The sequence below is a fragment of the Piliocolobus tephrosceles genome, chromosome 1, assembly GCF_002776525.5.
Source record: "Piliocolobus tephrosceles isolate RC106 chromosome 1, ASM277652v3, whole genome shotgun sequence".
Taxonomy (NCBI): domain Eukaryota; kingdom Metazoa; phylum Chordata; class Mammalia; order Primates; family Cercopithecidae; genus Piliocolobus; species Piliocolobus tephrosceles.
The window spans coordinates 155,594,693-155,614,707 of NC_045434.1; the positions used below are offsets into that span (position 1 = coordinate 155,594,693).

Consider the following 20,015-nt stretch of genomic DNA (forward strand, 5'->3'; position numbering starts at 1 on the left):
ATGGTCCTCTGTCTCCTCCAACCCTCTCCTCAGTGATAGGCCCCAGTGCATGTTGTTCCCCTCTGTGTGTCTATGTGTTCTCATTTAGCTTTCACTTATGAGTGAGAGCATATGGTATCTGATTTTCTGTTTCTGCATTAGTTTGCTAAGGATAATGGCCTCCAGCTCCATTCAGGTTCCTGCAAAGGACATGATCTCTTTCTTTTTTATGGCTGCATAGTATTCCATGGTGTATATGTACCATGTTTTCTTCATCCAGTCTACTGCTGATGGACATTTAGGTTGATTCCATGTCTTTGCTATTGTGAATAGTGCTGCAATGAACATATGAGTGCATGTGTCATTATGATAGAATAATTTATATTCCTTTGGGTATATACTCAGTAATGGGATTACTGGGTTAAATCATATTTCTGTTTTTAAGTCTTTGAGAAAAGACTGTCTTCCACAATGGTTGAACTAATTTACACTCCCACAAACAGTTTATAAGCATTCCTTTTTCTCTGCAACCTCACTAACGTCTGTTATTTTTAGACTTTTTAATAATAGACATTCTGACTGATAAACCAGCTTTATTAAGATATAATTCATATCCTATAAATGTATCATTCATGATTTTTAGAATATTCACAGACTTGTGCAACCATCACCACTATGTAATTCTGAAGCATTTTTAATCACTCCACAAAGAAACCCTACACCCATTGGATGTCTCTCCCCAGTTCCCCCCAACCCTCCCAGCTCCAGGCAACCATTAGTCTACTTTCTGTCTTGATAGATTTGCCTATTCTGGACATTTGCTATAAATGGAATAATGCAATATATCTTTTGTGACTAGGTCCCTTCACTTGACACAATATTTTCAAGGCTTATCCTGTTATGATATGTATCAGTACTTCATTCCTTTTCATTGCTGAACAATTTTTCATTTTACATGTATATTGCATTGTACTTGTCTTTCATTAGTCGACCACCCATGTCAAATTTTTATTTTCTCTGTTGTAGGCCCTTTAAAATATCCTAGCACCACACTGAAGAGGAGACCCTTTTATGTAGGGGATGCATAATTAGTCTTGTGGGTTACATTTTACCAAAAACTATGAACTTAAAATCACTCAGAAAGCTTGAAACTACTATCATAGGTTGATGATACACAAAGTCCCTAAGAGTGAAAAAACAAACAAACAAACAAACAAACAAACAAACAAACAAACAAAAAAAAACAAAGGAAAGTGCATGTTTTCAAGCATTTGAATTCAAGACTTAAGGACAAAATAATGCATTGCAGCTAAACAGCCTGGGAGCAGCCTCCATAAGGACATATTTCGGGGAGGAACCCAAGAAACTAAACTAAATGTCAACACAAAGCAATTAGGTAGAAATTAGGTATTGCAGGGTCAGGAAAAAAAGTTCATTAAAGGAATCAAGTCTCAGTGTTTTTCTAAAGATAAATCCCAGCTATGCTAAAAATCATTAAATCTTAATGACAGAGTCAATTTGTTGGTGGTGTTTACAAACGAAATACTAGCATATTTCTGTCACCCGGGAGTTTAGAACTGTGATTGTCTTTCCATTTTAGGGAAGTCAAACCTCTGAGATTTACAAGATAGGAGAAAAACACTGCAAGGTAGAAAAATGGTCTTTCTGTATTTCTCTCTCTTTAGGTCATAAGGAGGACATGCACAGAGAAGGGATCCACTCTGCAGGCATTCATTTGACAGGCGATTATCATGCACTCTTGCTTGTTGGGCACTATGGTGGTGCTGGGAGCACAGAGACAGACATTGGATTGATAATTACAACAGAATGTAGTGAATCCTGTAAGCGAGTCATGGAAAAATAAGCAGGTTGAAGAAAATGACTAATTCTGGCTAAGCTGTTTGTTCCAAAGGAAAATATTTTGTGCTGTGACTTTAGGGGTGAGTACATTTGTCACCTGAGAAGAAGGGCAAGGAAATTCTAGACAGTGGGAATGGAATTCACAAAGACTTGGAGTCATGAAAGGGCATATGGTGGGTTTAGGAAAAGGAACCTTATGCAAGGAAGAATCGTGGGGAATGTAGAAATAGGTCAAAAACTAGTTTGGGGTCAGTTTATAAAGAGACTTGAATGGCAAGCTTATGAGTTTAGATTGTGTTCTGTAGCCAGCAGAGAACTTGCAGATTATTTTTAAGAGTTACCTGACTGAATAATTTTAAAATTTTACTCTTTAAACAAACATGAAGGAGAATAATATAAAAATTACCTTATGTACATCAACCACTCAGTTGTCAAGATGAATGATTTTTAAAGCAAATCTTTCACCTCATGTCTTTTCTAGATATGTACATATGAATTTGTTCTTATCCAACCACAATCCATTTTCTAAGCTAACTAAATTAAAAATATTTTATCGGCATCATTTAATCAGGTCTACATTGAAATGTCGCATATCTTTTTAACAGTATGTTTGCTCAAATTGGGACCCCAATCACTGTCTCATGTTGCACTAGGTTGTAGTGATTCTTAGAGATCTTAATTTAGAGCACTTTCTCTTCTCCCCACCCTCTTAACGTTGACTTACTGGAGAAACCTGGTGTAATGTCCTAGGACTATTTCATATACTCCATTTGTCTGTTTGCTTCCTTGGTGGTTTCATTTAACTTTTTCTTCTATCTTTTTTGTTTCCTATAACTGGTAGTTCACTCTCAAAGGCCTAATCCGATTCAACTTTAATTTGTTAAAGACAGGAATACTTCACAGGTGGTTCTGTGTACTTTATATTGCATCCCATTGGGAGGCACTTATCTGGTTGACTCACCCACAGTTACACTAAGACTTATCATCAGATTTGTTTTCAAGAGGACAATTTTACAAATACTGTATGAAATGTGGACTATGGTAAAGCTACTTTGGTAGCAGGGAGATCAGGAATTACAGTCTTACAGAGGAGATGAAGTGGATATGACCTGAGGCAGGAAGAGCAGAGAAACAGAATGACAGACCCAAGCAATAATTCTCAAATTGAATTACTGGAAGGCTGGAAATTTACTACAAGTTTAAATGGAGGATGGAGTCATGGTGGGTGAGCAAATGATGAGGACAAAAAGACTATAAGCTCCATGACAGTAGGGAACTACGTATGTTTTGCTCAATACTAAATCCTTAGTGCTTAGCACAGTGCTTGGTATACAGTAGGCACTCAGCAAACATTTGCTAAATACATATATAATGAATGATTTGATGGATACATGGCACTGAAACTTCTAAAATAGAAAACTATTGGGTATCACACTATTAACAAAGATCAAATAGTTGGGGAGAGAATGTGAAACTTCCTTCAAATTTAATTTACCTGCAAGATATTTGTCTATTGACTATTAGTGCCTCAGGAAAATGCTTAACATGGTAAAGTATTTCACACAGTTCACAGCCCAGGAATGTGCAGAAAGACCCAAATGAATCTGAGTATACTCTTTGGAATGCATACCTGGATTATAGGAATGGAGGAATCAACTTTGCTTTCCCTCTACACCCCCCTTCCAAACCAAACAGGGGAAGTTTCAAAAAGTTCCTAGGATGATAATAACGGCAGAATTTATGCATGCACACTGATGGCATTTCACATAGTGAAATTAAGACCATTAAAAATAATAATAGAACAATACCAAAAAATGTTTTATTGAAAAGATCAATAAAACCTATATGCCTCTAGCCAGGCCAACTAAGAAAAAAAGAGAGATGTCACAAATTACTAATATCAAAAATGAAAGAGAGGACATAACTACAGATTCTGTGGACATTAAAAGGATAATTAAGGAATATGATAAACTTCTCTATGCCCACCATTTGATAACCTAGATCAAATGAACCGATTCCTTGAAAGGTACAATCTGTCAAAACTCACATAAAAAGAAACAGACAATTTGAATAAGTCTATATCTATTATAGAAATTGAATCAATAGTTTATAACTTTTAAAACAGAAAGCACCAGGCCTGGATGGATGCATTGATTAGTCTTACCAAATATTTAGAAAATAAATTTTTCTAATTTTCTATAATATTTTCCAAAAAATTGAAGAAGGGATATTTACTAACTCATTCATGAGGCCAAAATAAAAAGTATTACAAGAAAAGAAAACTACAGACCAATATAACTTGTAAACATAGATGTAAAAATTCTGAATAAAGTATTAGCAAATCAAATCCAACAATGTATAAAAAAATTATATACCACAACCAAGTGGGAATTACACCAGGTTGGCAATGCTGGTTCAACATTTGAAATATGTTAAATAAATGTAAAACTAAAATAATCCATTACATCAACAGGCTAAAGAAAAAAATCACATTCTTAAATCAGTAGATGCAGAAAAAGCAGCTGACAAAATCCAACACCCATTTCTGATTTAAAAAAGTCTCAGTAAACTAGGAATAGAGGAGAACCACCTCAATTTGATAAAGACTAGCTACAAAAAAAAACTACAGATAATAAAGCATTATGCTTAGTGGGAAGAAACTCAGAGCTCTTCTACTAGGATCAGAAACAAAGCAAGGATGTTCTCTATCACTACTCCCTTTCAAAACAAATAAAGGAAATAAAAGAGATACACATTGAAAAGGAAGAAATAAAACTCATTCTCCCTGGGTACTCCATTCTCAAGTTTCACCATTTGGAGACTATAGCCTCAGGCTTGTATCCTTCCAGGTATAAACTCAGGAGAAGAGATCAAGTACCTCATCCCATACAATTCTCGTAATTCATTCTCATTTAACCAATTTGAATAATACCTGCATTCCTGAGGCAACTGCTGATGTCCTTTTATTTTTTTCATAAGCATCATCGTTTATTATTCTGATTGGCCAGGCCTGTGCCACATGCTCTGTGCTATATGGGGTAGCAGCTAGTTCCCAAGAGAAATTTTGGATACTATTACTAAAAAATAGTAAACACTCCCTCAATACCTAGTTTATAGAGAGTTATTATCATGAAGGGATGTTGAATTTTATTGAAGGCCTTTTCTGCATCTATTGAGATAATCATGTGGTTTTTGTCATTGGTTCTGTTTATGTGATGGATTACACTTAATGATTTGCATAGGTTGAACCAACCTTGCATCCCAGGGATGAAGCCTGCTTGATCATGGTGGATATCTCAAAATAATAAGAGCTATATATGACAAACCAATAGCTGATATCATACTGAATGGGCAAAAGCTGGAAGCATTCCCTTTGAAAACTGGCAAAGGACAAGGATGTCCTCTCTCACCACTCCTATTCAACACAGTATTGGAAGTTCTAGCCAGGGCAATCAGGCAAGAGAAAGAAATAAAAGGTATTCACATAGGAAGAAAATAAGTCAAATTGTTTTTGTCTGCAGATGGCATGATTCTATGTTTAGAAAACCCCATCATCTCAGCCCAAAACCTCCTTAAGCTGGCAAGCAACTTCAGCAAAGTCTCAGGATACAAAATCAATGTGCAAAAATCACAAGCATTACTATACACCAACAATAGAAAGCTGATAGCCAACTCATGAATGAACTCCCATTCACAATTGCTGCAAACAGAATTAAAAACCTAGGAATACAGGTAACAAGGGACGTGAAGGACCTCTTCAAGAAGAACTACAAACCACTGCTCAAGAAAATCAGAGAGGACACAAACAAATGGAAAAACATTCCATGCTCATCAATAGGAAGAATCAATATTGTGAAAATGGCCATACCACCCAAAGTAATTTATACATTCAATGCCATTCCCATCAAACTACCACTGACGTTCTTCACAGAATTAGAAAAAACTACTTTAAATTTCATATAGAACCAAAAAAGAGTCCATATAGCCAAGACAATCCTAGGCAAAAGGAACAAAGCTGGAGGCATCATGCTACCTGACTTAAAACTATACTACAACACTACAGTAACCAAAACAGCATGGTGTTGGTACCAAAGCAGACATATAGACCAAGTGAACAGAACAGAGATCTCAGAAATAACACCACACATCTACAACCATCTGATCTTCAACAAACATGACAAAACCAAGCAATGGGGAAATAATTCCCTATTTAATAAATGGTGTTGGGAAAACTGGCTAGCCATATGCAGAAAACTGAAACTGGACCCCTTCCTTAAACCTTATACAAAAATTAACTCAAGATGGATTCAAAACTTAAATGTAAAACCTAAAACCATAAAAACCCTGGAAGAAAACCTAGGCAATACTATTCAGAACATAGGCATGGGCAAAGATTTCGTGATGAAAATGCCAAAAGCCATTGCAACAAAAATGAAAATTGAAAAATAGGATCTAATTAAACTAAAGATCTTCTGCACAGCAAAAGAAACTATCATCAGCATGAACAGGCAACCTACAGAATGGGAGAACATTTTTGCAATCTACCCACCTGACAAAGGTCTAATATTCAGAATCTATAAGGAACTTAAACAAATTTACAAGAAAAAACAACCCCATCAAAAAGTGGGCAAAGGATATGTCTTCTCAAAAGAAGACATTTATGCAGCCAACAAACATATGAGAAAAAGCTCATCATCACTGGTCATTAGAGAAATGCAAATCAAAACCATAATGAGATACCATCTCATGCCAGTCAGAATGGCTATTATTAGTCAAGAAACAATAGATGCTGGCGAGGCTGTGGAGAAATAGGAACATGGAACCAACCCAAATGCTCATCAGTGATAGACTGGATAAAGAAAATGTGGTACATATACAACACGGAATACTATGCAACCATGAAAAAGAATGAGATCATGTCCTTTGGAGGGACATGGATGAAGCTGGAAGCCATCATCCTAAGCAAACTACCACAGGAGCAGAAAATAAAACACTGCATGTTCACACTCATAAGTGAGAGTTGAACAATGAGAACACATGGACACAGGGAGGGGAACATCACACACGGGGCCCTGTTAAGGGGTGGGGGGCAAGGGGAGGGAGAGCATTAGGACAAATACCTAATGCACATGGGTCTTCAAACCTAGATGACGGGTTAATGGGTGCAGCAAATCACCATGACACATATATACCTATGTAACAAAACTGCACTTTCTGCACGTCTATCCCAGAACTTAAAGTAGAATAAACAAAAAAGAGTAAATGCATCTGAGGAAGGCAAAAACAATAAAACATTCTATGTTTTATACTATATTTTAATAGCTATCATGTTTTCATTATTATCCCCACATGACAGATGAAAAACTAGACCCATCGAGTGGTATGGTTAGGACTACAGTTCAGGTCAACACACTCTTAAATGTGTTGTTTAATGTGGGGACAATCTATTGTCTCCAATTAAACTGTAAGTTTCTTAAATGGTGTTATTCCATTGGACTAGATTCTGCTGCATACAAGGATTAATATTCATTACTCAAAAATTAATAGAAAGAACTCTTCCCAGAGAAAAAGTGCATTTTTGTCTTGATGGATACAAATAAAAGGTTTTGGAGGCAAATATATAAAAATTCCCTTTTTCAAGTTAGTAGTTGTTATTCCTAATGTCTCTGAAGCAAAAATGATGGATGGAATAAGAATCAGTGCTTAGGAAAGCTGATGGCCCCTAGAGACAACTCTTGCTCATTATTTACATCGATCTTTAAAGGATCTTATGATGCAAATAGCAAATCAACTGACAGACTATGTCAAGATGGGTTGCTTACCAGTAAGGAAACCACCCTGGTATTCCTCTAAAAACAGGATTTACAGTTTCTGGTTGTTCCAGCATATTCTAGCGGAATGATTAATTTCTCCCAATAAAAGTAAGACATTAAGTGAATATATCTTTCATTCAGTGTAATGGCTAGTTTGGGTTGAATCTAACTGAAGCCATAAGAATCTAAAATATTTTACTTGAAATAAAATTTACTATTAAATGGGCTGGTAAATGAGAATGAGATGACTGCTTACAATTTATACTACACTTGATTTCAGTATTTCCTGCTCTCTGCTTTCTTCTAGAAATATAACATGGTAGCACTAATAATGTTTTTCTTGAAAACCTACACTTTCTATTCTACAAGAGTGAAGACAATTCTTATTGCACTCACCACCCAGTGCCAATACATAGTCTAGCACAAGGAAGTGAACAAAAGTGTGTTGAATAAATGTGTAAGCAAATGATTTATTTTAACTTAGAGAAGTGAGAGTCTTCTAGCTTTTGGATTCTACCGTGACCAGCTTTTTCTGGAAATCTAAGCCCAAATTTCAGCAAGTCTTTCCCAACATAACCTCCAATTTTAGAAATCTCTCTCTCTTCAGAGGTACTTTCTGCCCATACCTCTCTCACTTGGAATTTATTTACTGCCTCATCATTTTCATGCATATTTCTATTGTCCCCAATTAAAATGTAAGTTTCTCGATGCCAGAAACCTTGGTTTATCCTTTTTATGTCCCTTACCCCTTAATACAACTCTAACATAATTAAGTTTGAATTTCTATTCATTTCCAATAATGGCGACAGTTTTTGTAAAGACATCTCAAGAGTAACATGGTAAGATGTTTCAAACATAAAATAAATGAAAATCAGGCCATCAAAAATAAGAGCCCATGAAAATGAAAGAAAAGGGATAAATTATTTCAGAGTTAGTTATAGTATTATACTTGGACAATAAATTTGGTTAGTTTTCTAGCACTAAACTGAAAAGGGAGACACCCAAATTACATGTCAGATGACAATGCATTGGCAGAAATGTTTTTCCCCTGACATGGAACTCAAGTAGAAATTTACTGGGGGAATCACTGAAGCATAAAGCAAACTGGCAGTGGAGTCAGGTGGTCCTGGTTTTATGTCTACCATCTGCCCCCTTCCAGATTGCATGACTTTGGGCAAGGCACTTAAACTCTCCAGACCTCAGTTTTTCTTCATTTGGAAAATGAGGACTGATCATTATAAGCATCACAAGGTTATTGTAAGAAGTGTTACTATTATGCTAGTTACATAACAAAAATACTCACTAGTACTATTGCATGCTTACTGTACGCCAAACACGAAGTTGAGGGCTCTAGGTGTAAAATCTCATTTCCCTCTAATTTCCTCCTTGGGAAGGAGGGGACTGAAGTAACTACCCTGAAAGCCCACAGATAGCAGATTGTGTGATTCTTGGTGACCCCTAGATCAAAGTTAATTTCTTTACCTTTGTGTGGACTGGTGAACACCTCCTACCATTATATTTGTACAAAAAGAATAACTGATGCAGCATGATTTCCTGATTGTATTGTCTGCTCAGGATTACAGGGCATCTTTGGGCTGTATGTGGACCAGTGTAAAGAGGAAATGACAGATGACATAGACACCCTAAGTATCTCAAGAATCACATGAAATATGTATTTTTCCATGCCTGCTTTGCCTGCTTTGCTTGTGTACATTTGTTTAGATAGGTCAGGTCAAACCACAGCTTCCTCTGACTTGATGTCGCTGAATTTTCCCTGGTTACTGGATACAGTAACATATTGCCTGTCTAATCTCATTTGGTCACTCTGTACTCCAAGGAGATCTTAGTTCCAGATGAGACATAAGTCATGAGAGCACTTTACCATGTTAGTGAATTACAGAAGGGTCAATGGACTGAGTCTGAGGAGAGCTGAGTTCAAGTCCAGGTATGCCACACCTTAGCCATGGGACATAGGAAAGGCCATTCTGAAATCACCATTGGTAGAGTGAGTCAGCTGAACTAGTTTAGTCATTTCCAAATTGCTTCTTTAGAGATCTGTCTCAGAGACTATGACAGCAGGGTAAGGGGGAGATTAAGATGTTTTCAACTCCTAACTTCAACCTAAGCTGCTCCGGTTTTATCAGTTTTTGTTTATTGAATGTTGACTTTAATTTGGTTTAAGAAAGGGCTTCTGGCTAGTCGCCTAGCTCCAGCTTGGCCTTTGTGTTTGCTGTGGTGGTGTTGTCTCCTGCAGGACCGGTCGCAGCGTGGACACTCCCAGGCGGTTTCCGATGCTCGTGCAACTGATGCAGCCAAAAGCAATGCCAGTCGAGGTGCTTGGTCACCTTCCTAAGCGGTTCTCCTGGTTCCACTCTGAGTTCCTGAAGAATCCGAAGGTAGTTCGCCTTGAGGTTTGGCTGGTGGAAAAGATCTTCGGCAGGGGCCGAGAACGCATCCCGCACGTCCAGGGTATATCCCAAATCTTGATTCATGTGAATCGGTTGGAACCTAACGGCGAGGCTGAGATCTTGGTATTCGGGAGGCCTTCTTACCAGGAGGACACAATCAAGATGATCATGAATTTGGCTGACTATCACCGCCAGCTCCAGGCGAAAGGCTCAGGAAAGGCCCTCGCCCAGGATGTCGCCACTAAGAAGGCCGAGACTCAGCGGTCTTCAACAGAAGTCCGGGAGGCCGGGACCCAGGGTTCGGTGGAGGTCCGGGAGGTCGGGACACAGGGTTCTCTGGTGGAGGTGCGGGAGACCGGGACCCAGCAGTGTCTCGAGGCTGCCAACCAGTCGGGGACCCAGCGATCCCCTAAAGCTGCCAGCAAGGTAGTAACCCAGCGGTTTCGCGAAGATGCCTGGACCCCAGTTACCAGATTATGAAGGCATCTCGGGCCCTGGAGCCAGAGCCAGTCAGGGGTTAAAGTGAAAGCCCGTACTTCGCCCAGAAGCTGCGGTTGGCGGGAGGATGATGTGGATTTTTTGTTTTACCCCTTCTGTTGAATGGTTGCAAACACAAACTTGAGTTCTAATAAAGAATTGCAACCTGGAAAAAAAAAAAAAAAAAAAAGAAAAGAAAAGAAAAGAAGAAAGGGCTTCTGATCTGTTGAACTATATGATTGCTAACAGTCTGGGTTTAACAATCTCTGGACACACATCTATTCACTGGCTGCCCTAGATAGGATCTCTGAGTTACAATTTGCCCCTAACAGTAAGGGATAGTAGCTTTCTAAGAGTTAAGGAAGAGACATTCATTTTTCTCTTTGCTAGCTTCTGAAAAGAAGTCAAGTATTTCAAATGATATTCTTTCTCTTCAACTACCACAGGAAGACATTGGTTAGAAGGGAGATCAGATGAACTGGGAAATTATTTACTGCTTCCAGCAAATTAGTTGGGTGGAGGAGGGGGTGGGGGAACAAACTCTTTCTCCCCTTTAGCACTGCTGGGAGGAAGTAAACAAAACATTCCATCCTATGTGATTCAGAATTTCCCAGCTGCTAAGCCAATCAGCCTGCTGGAGAACTCTAAACCACTAGCACTTTCCCAAAACATCATCAAAGCACAGTCTTCCCTTGTGAAGAAACAGGAGCCTTGTGGACGGAGAGCCAGGGTCACAGTCAGGAGATCTGGTAGTTGTGTTTCTTCCCCTTCACCTTAGTGGAATCGGGCAAGTCACTCTCTTCTCTGGTCTTGGTGACCAAATCTGTTAAAAGGAAGGCTCTGGACTGGATTTGTGTCTTGAAAGTTTCTTCTTGCTGCAACATGACATGTTTCTCCAAATAACCCGGGACTCAGCCAGATGGACAGCTCCAAGTCCTCTGGCTTATGTAACACTTCTCAGTATTAAAGTAGAAGCACCTCCAGTGCCCGCTGTGAGACACACTGACCCACCCCTAATACCCCAAGGTTTACTGGGTGGGTTATACTCCTCTTAGGCATCTCTTGTTCAGATTGCCTATTTATACCAAATTCTTGATGTTTTGGTTTTCCTTTTGTAGTTGATTTTTTTCTCTTTCTACTTCATACTAATGTTTCCAATAATTCAGGACAATGCCCCTGCCTCCCTGTTTTTTCTTCAATTTCTTATAAATACCACATGTAAGAGAGTGTGGGTAACAGATTTTAACAGCGGTAACAATAAATAGGGAATAACAAAGGATTACATTACAGCAAGGCAGATAACATTTTAAACATTTCTATTCTTAAAAATCACAGGCCATTATTATCACAGAGAACCCTTCACCTTCCGAATCGCCTCGCCCCTCTGTGCATCACCCTGTTGCAGAAACTTGCTCATGCTCCTCCTTCCTGTGTCCCCTCCTGGGCAATTCCTAAATACTTAAAATTTTCCAATTTCCTTTTGTAGAGCAATTCAACTTTTTCTTTTCCCTTGATTTTCCTTGGCTCTGCCCCGGGGCTAGTTTTCCACATCTAAGAAGGCCCAAAGTATTTTTGCTAAAGAAAAAACCAAAACAAATAAACAAATTGAGCAAGAAGTTTTGGTCCTAAGCATATTCGGCCGCTGGTGGTAACATATTTTGTCACCCCTCCTTGGTGAATGGAAGGGAACCTACCCAATTCTCTTTGTTTTTTCTCAGCTTGGTGCTTCCATTACAGTCTCTATCTCAGTCTTTACTGTTCATATACTCCCTCTTTTGCATCCCCCAGAATTCTTCCCTGCTATTGTTTTAATCGCTTCTAAAATTCTATCAGATACAGGATTTCCCCCCTTTAGAGAGAAGAATTTTATCTCCCTGAAACCCTCATCTAGCATATCTTCTTCTTTTAAAATTTCCTCTAATATCTATTGTATTTGGAAAAATGAAATGAAAAATTAAAACTAGCTGTTGTGCAGAGTCTAGATTAGAAGTTGCTACTCTCCAAACCTGCAAAGGTAGGGACCGTTTCTACCCTGTCTGTCATATACTCTGGCACTCTGCTGGGTGCTTAGCCCATAGGAGGTGCTCACTAATATATGTCAGTGAATGAAAGCCAGTTGTTTTTTTTTGGCTGAAACTCCCACACCAATTTAAACTGAGACAGAAGAAATCTTGGATTTGGGAAGTCAGGAGCTGTTAGCATGTATGACTACTGCTATCTGTGACTCAAGATTTTGTCAGGAATGGGCAACCAAAGGCAAAATGATGAAAACTGGAAGCAAACTTTAAGCCTGGTGTACTTTAACTGATCTTGTTTGAGGACTTTATTGTAACTTTTCTATAATGCTGAATGTAGAAATGAGTACTAATAAGACATGTGTCTGTTTCAGACGTTGGCCTCCCCTTAAAATATTTCATTTGAATAAAAGGCCTCTGTGATCTAAAGCAGTAAGAATGTCAGTTGAAGACTATGACATGGTAATATGTGAGGGGCAAGAGAGTCCGGCAGGTGGGACTGAGTGTCTTCCTCACTTGTGCCATGAACATAGTATTTTACTTTGCATCCTACCACAAGCACCCTGTTTTAGCAAGCTTCTATAAAGCAGGTACTACTCATGAGACAATTAATGCCTTAGTTCTGTTCAGTTAAATATGAAAGTGCTCTGTAGACTCTATTTTCGATTGAATACTTATTAGTACACTTTTAAACATATTTCCTCATTTTCTCAAGTTCTTCTATGTTCTATGGATCACAATCTCTGACTTCCCACACATTTTTTGACAGAGAGTAGACTTTTTACCATGCTTATTGACCAAACTGAGGAAAGGGAACAAGCCGTAGTGGAAAGATTGTAAACAAGTCATTTAATATCATAGTCTATATATGCCCATATCAAAAGTAGCATAAAGTTAAGCATGCGAGAGTCAAGCTGACTGAGTTCCAGTCTCAATAATGCCACTACCAAACAAAGTGAATGTCACTGGGCAATTTAATTGATCTTTCTGTCCTTCAGTTTTGTCATCTGTAAAAGGAGAAAAATCATATTTCTGTGACTTGTTTTGAGGTTTCAATGACATAATGCCTGTTTGCTAGCCAGAACAGTGTCTGCTACATAGTAGGTGCTCAATTAATGTTAGCTATTATGAGTTAATAATAGTTGCAATACTATATAATCTTTCAGGGTCGTTTGGGAGATTAGAGAAAATATGTGTAAATAGAGGTGCTACTTCAAGGAAGAAGGCATGTAAAAATATAAATGTGTTAACACTTACAACGGGCTTACTCTATGCTAAGTGCACTTTTCTTTGTATTCACGCTTAACATTCACAAAGGCCAAGAGAGGTAGATGCTATTCTTATCCTCATTTCACAGAAAAGGAAACCAAAGCATAAAGCTTAAGAACTTGCCTAGGGGGGGGCGGAGCAAGATGGCCGAATAGGAGCAGCTTCAGTCTCCAACTCCCAGCGCGAGCGACACAGAAGACCGGCGATTTCTGCATTTTCAACTGAGGTACTGGGGTCATCTCACTCGGGAGTGCCGGACAATCGGTGCTGGTCAGCTGCTGCAGCCCGACCAGCGAGAGCTGAAGCAGGGCGAGGCATCGCCTCACCTGGGAAGCGCGAGGGGGAAGGGAGTCCCTTTTCCTAGCCAGGGGAACTGAGACACACAACACCTGGAAAATCGGGTAACTCCCACCCCAATACTGCGCTGTAACACCGGCACACCGGAGATTGTATCCCACACCTGGCCGGGAGGGTCCCACGCCCACGGAGCCTCTCTCCTTGCTAACACAGCAGTCTGCGGCAATCTAACCACAAGGCAGCAGCGAGGCTGGGGGAGGGGCGCCCGCCATCGCTGAGGCTTAAGTAGGTAACTAAAGCCGCTGGGAAGCTGGAACTGGGTGGAGCTCACAGCAGCTCAAGGAAACCTGCCTGTCTCTGCAGACTGCGCCTCTGGGGACAGGGCTCAGCTAAAGGAGTAGAGCCTGTGAAACGCGAACGACTCTGTCTGACAGCTTTGAAGAGAGCAGGGGATCTCCCAACACCGAGGTTGAGATCTGAGAAGGGGCAGTTTGCCTGCTCAAGTGAGTCACTGACCCCTGAGTAGCCTAACTGGGAGACATCCCCCACTAGGGGCAGTCTGACACCCCACACCTCACAGGGTGGAGTACACCCCTGAGAGGAAGCTTCCAAAGCAAGAATCAGACAGGTGCACTCGCTGTTCAGCAATATTCTATCTTCTGCAACCTCTGCTGCTGATACCCAGGCAAACAGGGTCTGGAGTGGACCTCAAGCAATCTCCAACAGACCTATAGCTGAGGGTCCTGACAGTCAGAAGGAAACCTATCAAACAGGAAGGACACCTAAATCAAAACCCCATCAGTACGTCACCATCATCAAAGACCAGTGACAGATAAAACCACAAAGATGGGGAAAAAGCAGGGCAGAAAAGCTGGAAATTCAAAAAATAAGAGCGCATCTCCTCCTGCAAAGGAGCACAGCCCATCGCCAGCAACGGATCAAAGCTGGTCAGAGAATGATTTTGATGAGATGAGAGAAGAAGGCTTCAGTCCATCAAACCCCTCAGAGCTAAAGGAGGAATTACGTACCCAGCGCAAAGAAACTAAAAATCTTGAAAAAAAAGTGGAAGAATTGACAGCTAGACTAATTAATGCAGAGAAGGTCATAAACGAAATGACAGAGATGAAAACCATGTCACGAGAAATACGTGACAAATGCACAAGCTTCAGTAACCGACTCGATCAACTGGAAGAAAGAGTATCAGCGATTGAGGATCAAATGAATGAAATGAAGCGAGAAGAGAAACCAAAAGAAAAAAGAAGAAAAAGAAATGAACAAAGCCTGCAAGAAGTATGGGATTATGTCAAAAGACCAAATCTACGTCTGATTGGGGTGCCTGAAAGTGAGGGGGAAAATGGAACCAAATTGGAAAACACTCTACAGGATATCATCCAGGAGAACTTCCCCAACCTAGCAGGGCAGGCCAACATTCAAATTCAGGAAATACAGAGAACGCCACAAAGATACTCCTCCAGAAGAGCAACTCCAAGACACATAATTGCCAGATTCACCAAAGTTGAAATGAAGGAAAAAATCTTAAGGGCAGCCAGAGAGAAAGGTCGGGTTACCCACAAAGGGAAGCCCATCAGACTGACAGCAGATCTCTCGGCAGAAACTCTACAAGCCAGAAGAGAGTGGGGGCCAATATTCAACGTTCTTAAAGAAAAGAATTTTAAACCCAGAATTTCATATCCAGCCAAACTAAGTTTCATAAGTGAAGGAGAAATAAAATTCTTTACAGATAAGCAAATGCTTAGAGATTTTGTCACCACCAGGCCTGCCTTACAAGAGACCCTGAAGGAAGCCCTAAACATGGAAAGGAACAACCGGTACCAGCCACTGCAAAAACATGCCAAAATGTAAAGACCATTGAGCCTAGGAAGAAACTGCATCAACTAATGAGCAAAATAACCAGTTAATATCATAATGGCAGGATCAAGATCACACATAACAATATTAACCTTAAATGTAAATGGACTAAATGCTCCAATTAAAAGACACAGACTGGCAAACTGGATAAAGAGTCAAGACCCATCAGTCTGCTGTCTTCAGGAGACCCATCTCACATGCAGAGACATACATAGGCTCAAAATAAAAGGATGGAGGAAGATCTACCAAGCAAATGGAGAACAAAAAAAAAGCAGGGGTTGCAATCCTAGTCTCTGATAAAACAGACTTTAAACCATCAAAGATCAAAAGAGACAAAGAAGGCCATTACATAATGGTAAAGGGATCAATCCAACAGGAAGAGCTAACTATCCTAAATATATATGCACCTAATACAGGAGCACCCAGATTCATAAAGCAAGTCCTTAGAGACTTACAAAGAGACTTAGACTCCCATACAATAATAATGGGAGACTTCAACACTCCACTGTCAACATTAGACAGATCAACGAGACAGAAAGTTAACAAGGATATCCAGGAATTGAACTCATCTCTGCACCAAGCGGACCTAATAGACATCTATAGAACTCTCCACCCCAAGTCAACAGAATATACATTCTTCTCAGCACCACATCACACTTATTCCAAAATTGACCACATAATTGGAAGTAAAGCACTCCTCAGCAAATGTAAAAGAACAGAAATTATAACAAACTGTCTCTCTGACCACAGTGCAATCAAACTAGAACTCAGGACTAAGAAATTCAATCAAAACCGCTCAACTACATGGAAACTGAACAACCTGCTCCTGAATGACTACTGGGTACATAACGAAATGAAAGCAGAAATAAAGATGTTCTTTGAATCCAATGAGAACAAAGATACAACATACCAGAATCTCTGGGACACATTTAAAGCAGTATGTAGAGGGAAATTTATAGCACTACGTGCCCACAAGAGAAAGCAGGAAAGATCTAAAATTGACACTCTAACATCACAATTAAAAGAACTAGAGAGGCAAGAGCAAACACATTCAAAAGCTAGCAGAAGGCAAGAAATAACTAAGATCAGAGCAGAACTGAAGGAGATAGAGACACAAAAAACCCTCCAAAAAATCAATGAATCCAGGAGTTGGTTTTTTGAAAAGATCAACAAAATTGACAGACCGCTAGCAAGATTAATAAAGAAGAAAAGAGAGAGGAATCAAATAGACGCAATAAAAAATGATAAAGGGGATATCACCACCGACCCCACAGAAATACAAACTACCATCAGAGAATACTATAAACACCTCTACGCAAATCAACTAGAAAATCTAGAAGAAATGGATAATTTCCTGGACGCGTACACTCTTCCAAGACTAAACCAGGAAGAAGTTGAATCCCTGAATAGACCAATAGCAGCCTCTGAAATTGAGGCAACAATTAATAGCCTGCCCACCAAAAAAAGCCCAGGACCAGATGGATTCACAGCTGAATTCTACCAGAGGTACAAGGAGGAGCTGGTACCATTCCTTCTGAAATTATTCCAATCAATAGAAAAAGAGGGAATCCTCCCTAACTCATTTTATGAGGCCAGCATCATCCTGATACCAAAGCCTGGCAGAGACACAACAAAAAAAGAGAATTTTAGACCAATCTCCCTGATGAACATCGATGCAAAAATCCTCAATAAAATCCTGGCAAACCGGATTCAGCAGCACATCAAAAAGCTTATCCACCATGATCAAGTGGGCTTCATCCCTGGGATGCAAGGCTGGTTCAACATTCGCAAATCAATCAACGTAATCCAGCATATCAACAGAACCAAAGACAAGAACCACATGATTATCTCAATAGATGCAGAAAAGGCTTTTGACAAAATTCAACAGCCCTTCATGCTAAAAACGCTCAACAAATTCGGTATTGATGGAACGTACCTCAAAATAATAAGAGCTATTTATGACAAACCCACAGCTAATATCATACTGAATGGGCAAAAACTGGAAAAGTTCCCTTTGAAAACTGGCACAAGACAGGGATGCCCTCTCTCACCACTCCTGTTCAACATAGTGTTGGAAGTTCTGGCTAGGGCAATCAGGCAAGAGAAAGAAATCAAGGGTATTCAGTTAGGAAAAGAGGAAGTCAAATTGTCCCTGTTTGCAGATGACATGATTGTGTATTTAGAAAACCCCATCGTCTCAGCCCAAAATCTTCTTAAGCTGATAAGCAACTTCAGCAAAGTCTCAGGATACAAAATTAATGTGCAAAAATCACAAGCATTCTTATACACCAGTAACAGACAAGCAGAGAGCCAAATCAGGAATGAACTTCCATTCACAATTGCTTCAAAGAGAATAAAATACCTAGGAATCCAACTTACAAGGGATGTAAAGGACCTCTTCAAGGAGAACTACAAACCACTGCTCAGTGAAATCAAAGAGGACACAAACAAATGGAAGAACATACCATGCTCATGGATAGGCAGAATCAATATTGTGAAAATGGCCATACTGCCCAAGGTAATTTATAGATTCAATGCCATCCCCATCAAGCTACCAATCAGTTTCTTCACCGAATTGGAAAAAACTGCTTTAAAGTTCATATGGAACCAAAAAAGAGCCCGTATTGCCAAGACAATCCTAAGTCAAAAGGACAAAGCCGGAGGCGTCACGCTACCTGACTTCAAACTATACTACAAGGCTACAGTAACCAAAACAGCATGGTACTGGTACCAAAACAGAGATATAGACCAATGGAACAGAACGGAGCCTTCAGAAATAATGCCACACATCTACAACCATCTGATCTTTGACAAACCTGAGAAAAACAAGAAATGGGGAAAGGATTCCCTATTTAATAAATGGTGCTGGGAAAATTGGCTAGCCATAAGTAGAAAGCTGAAACTGGATCCTTTCCTTACTCCTTATACGAAGATTAATTCAAGATGGATTAGAGACTTAAATGTTAGACCTAATACCATAAAAACCCTAGAAGAAAATCTAGGTAGTACCATTCAGGACATAGGCACGGGCAAGGACTTCATGTCTAAAACACCAAAAGCAACGGCAGCAAAAGCCAAAATTGACAAATGGGATCTCATTAAACTAAAGAGCTTCTGCACAGCAAAAGAAACTACCATCAGAGTGAACAGGCAACCTACAGAATGGGAGAAAATTTTTGCAATCTACTCATCTGACAAAGGGCTCATTTCCAGAATCTACAAAGAACTCAAACAAATATACAAGAAAAAAACAAACAACCCCATCCAAAAGTGGGGAAAGGATATGAACAGACATTTCTCAAAAGAAGACATTCATACAGCCAACAGACACATGAAAAAATGCTCATCATCACTGGCCATCAGAGAAATGCAAATCAAAACCACAATGAGATACCATCTCACACCAGTTAGAATGGCAATCATTAAAAAATCAGGAAACAATAGGTGTTGGAGAGGATGTGGAGAAATAGGAACACTTTTACACTGTTGGTGGGATTGTAAACTAGTTCAACCATTATGGAAAACAGTATGGCGATTCCTCAAGGACCTAGAACTAGATGTACCATATGACCCAGCCATCCCACTACTGGGTATATACCCAAAGGATTATAAATTATGCTACTACAAAGACACATGCACACGTATGTTTATTGCGGCACTATTCACAATAGCAAAGACTTGGAATCAACCCAAATGTCCATCAGTGACAGACTGGATTAAGAAAATGTGGCACATATACACCATGGAATACTATGCAGCCATAAAAAAGGATGAGTTTGCGTCCTTTGTAGAGACATGGATGCAGCTGGAAACCATCATTCTTAGCAAATTATCACAAGAAGAGAAAACCAAACACCGCATGTTCTCACTCATAGGTGGGAACTGAACAATGAGCTCACTTGGATTCGGGAGGGGGAACATCACACACTGGGGCCTGTCATGGGGAGGGGGGAGGGGGGAGGGATTGCATTGGGGAGTTATACCTGATATAAATGATGAATTGATGGGTGCTGACGAGTTGATGGGTG

General features: G+C 39.7%; 1 protein-coding gene and 1 pseudogene across 20 annotated transcripts in view; one reads left to right on the forward strand and one right to left on the reverse strand.

Annotated features, from left to right (window-relative positions):
- Positions 1-20,015, reverse strand: part of SGIP1 (SH3GL interacting endocytic adaptor 1) — a 224,350-nt gene that overhangs the window by 176,469 nt on the left and 27,866 nt on the right. The gene's annotated exons all lie outside the window — the stretch shown is intronic.
- LOC111539201 lies at positions 9,722-10,540 on the forward strand (annotated as a pseudogene).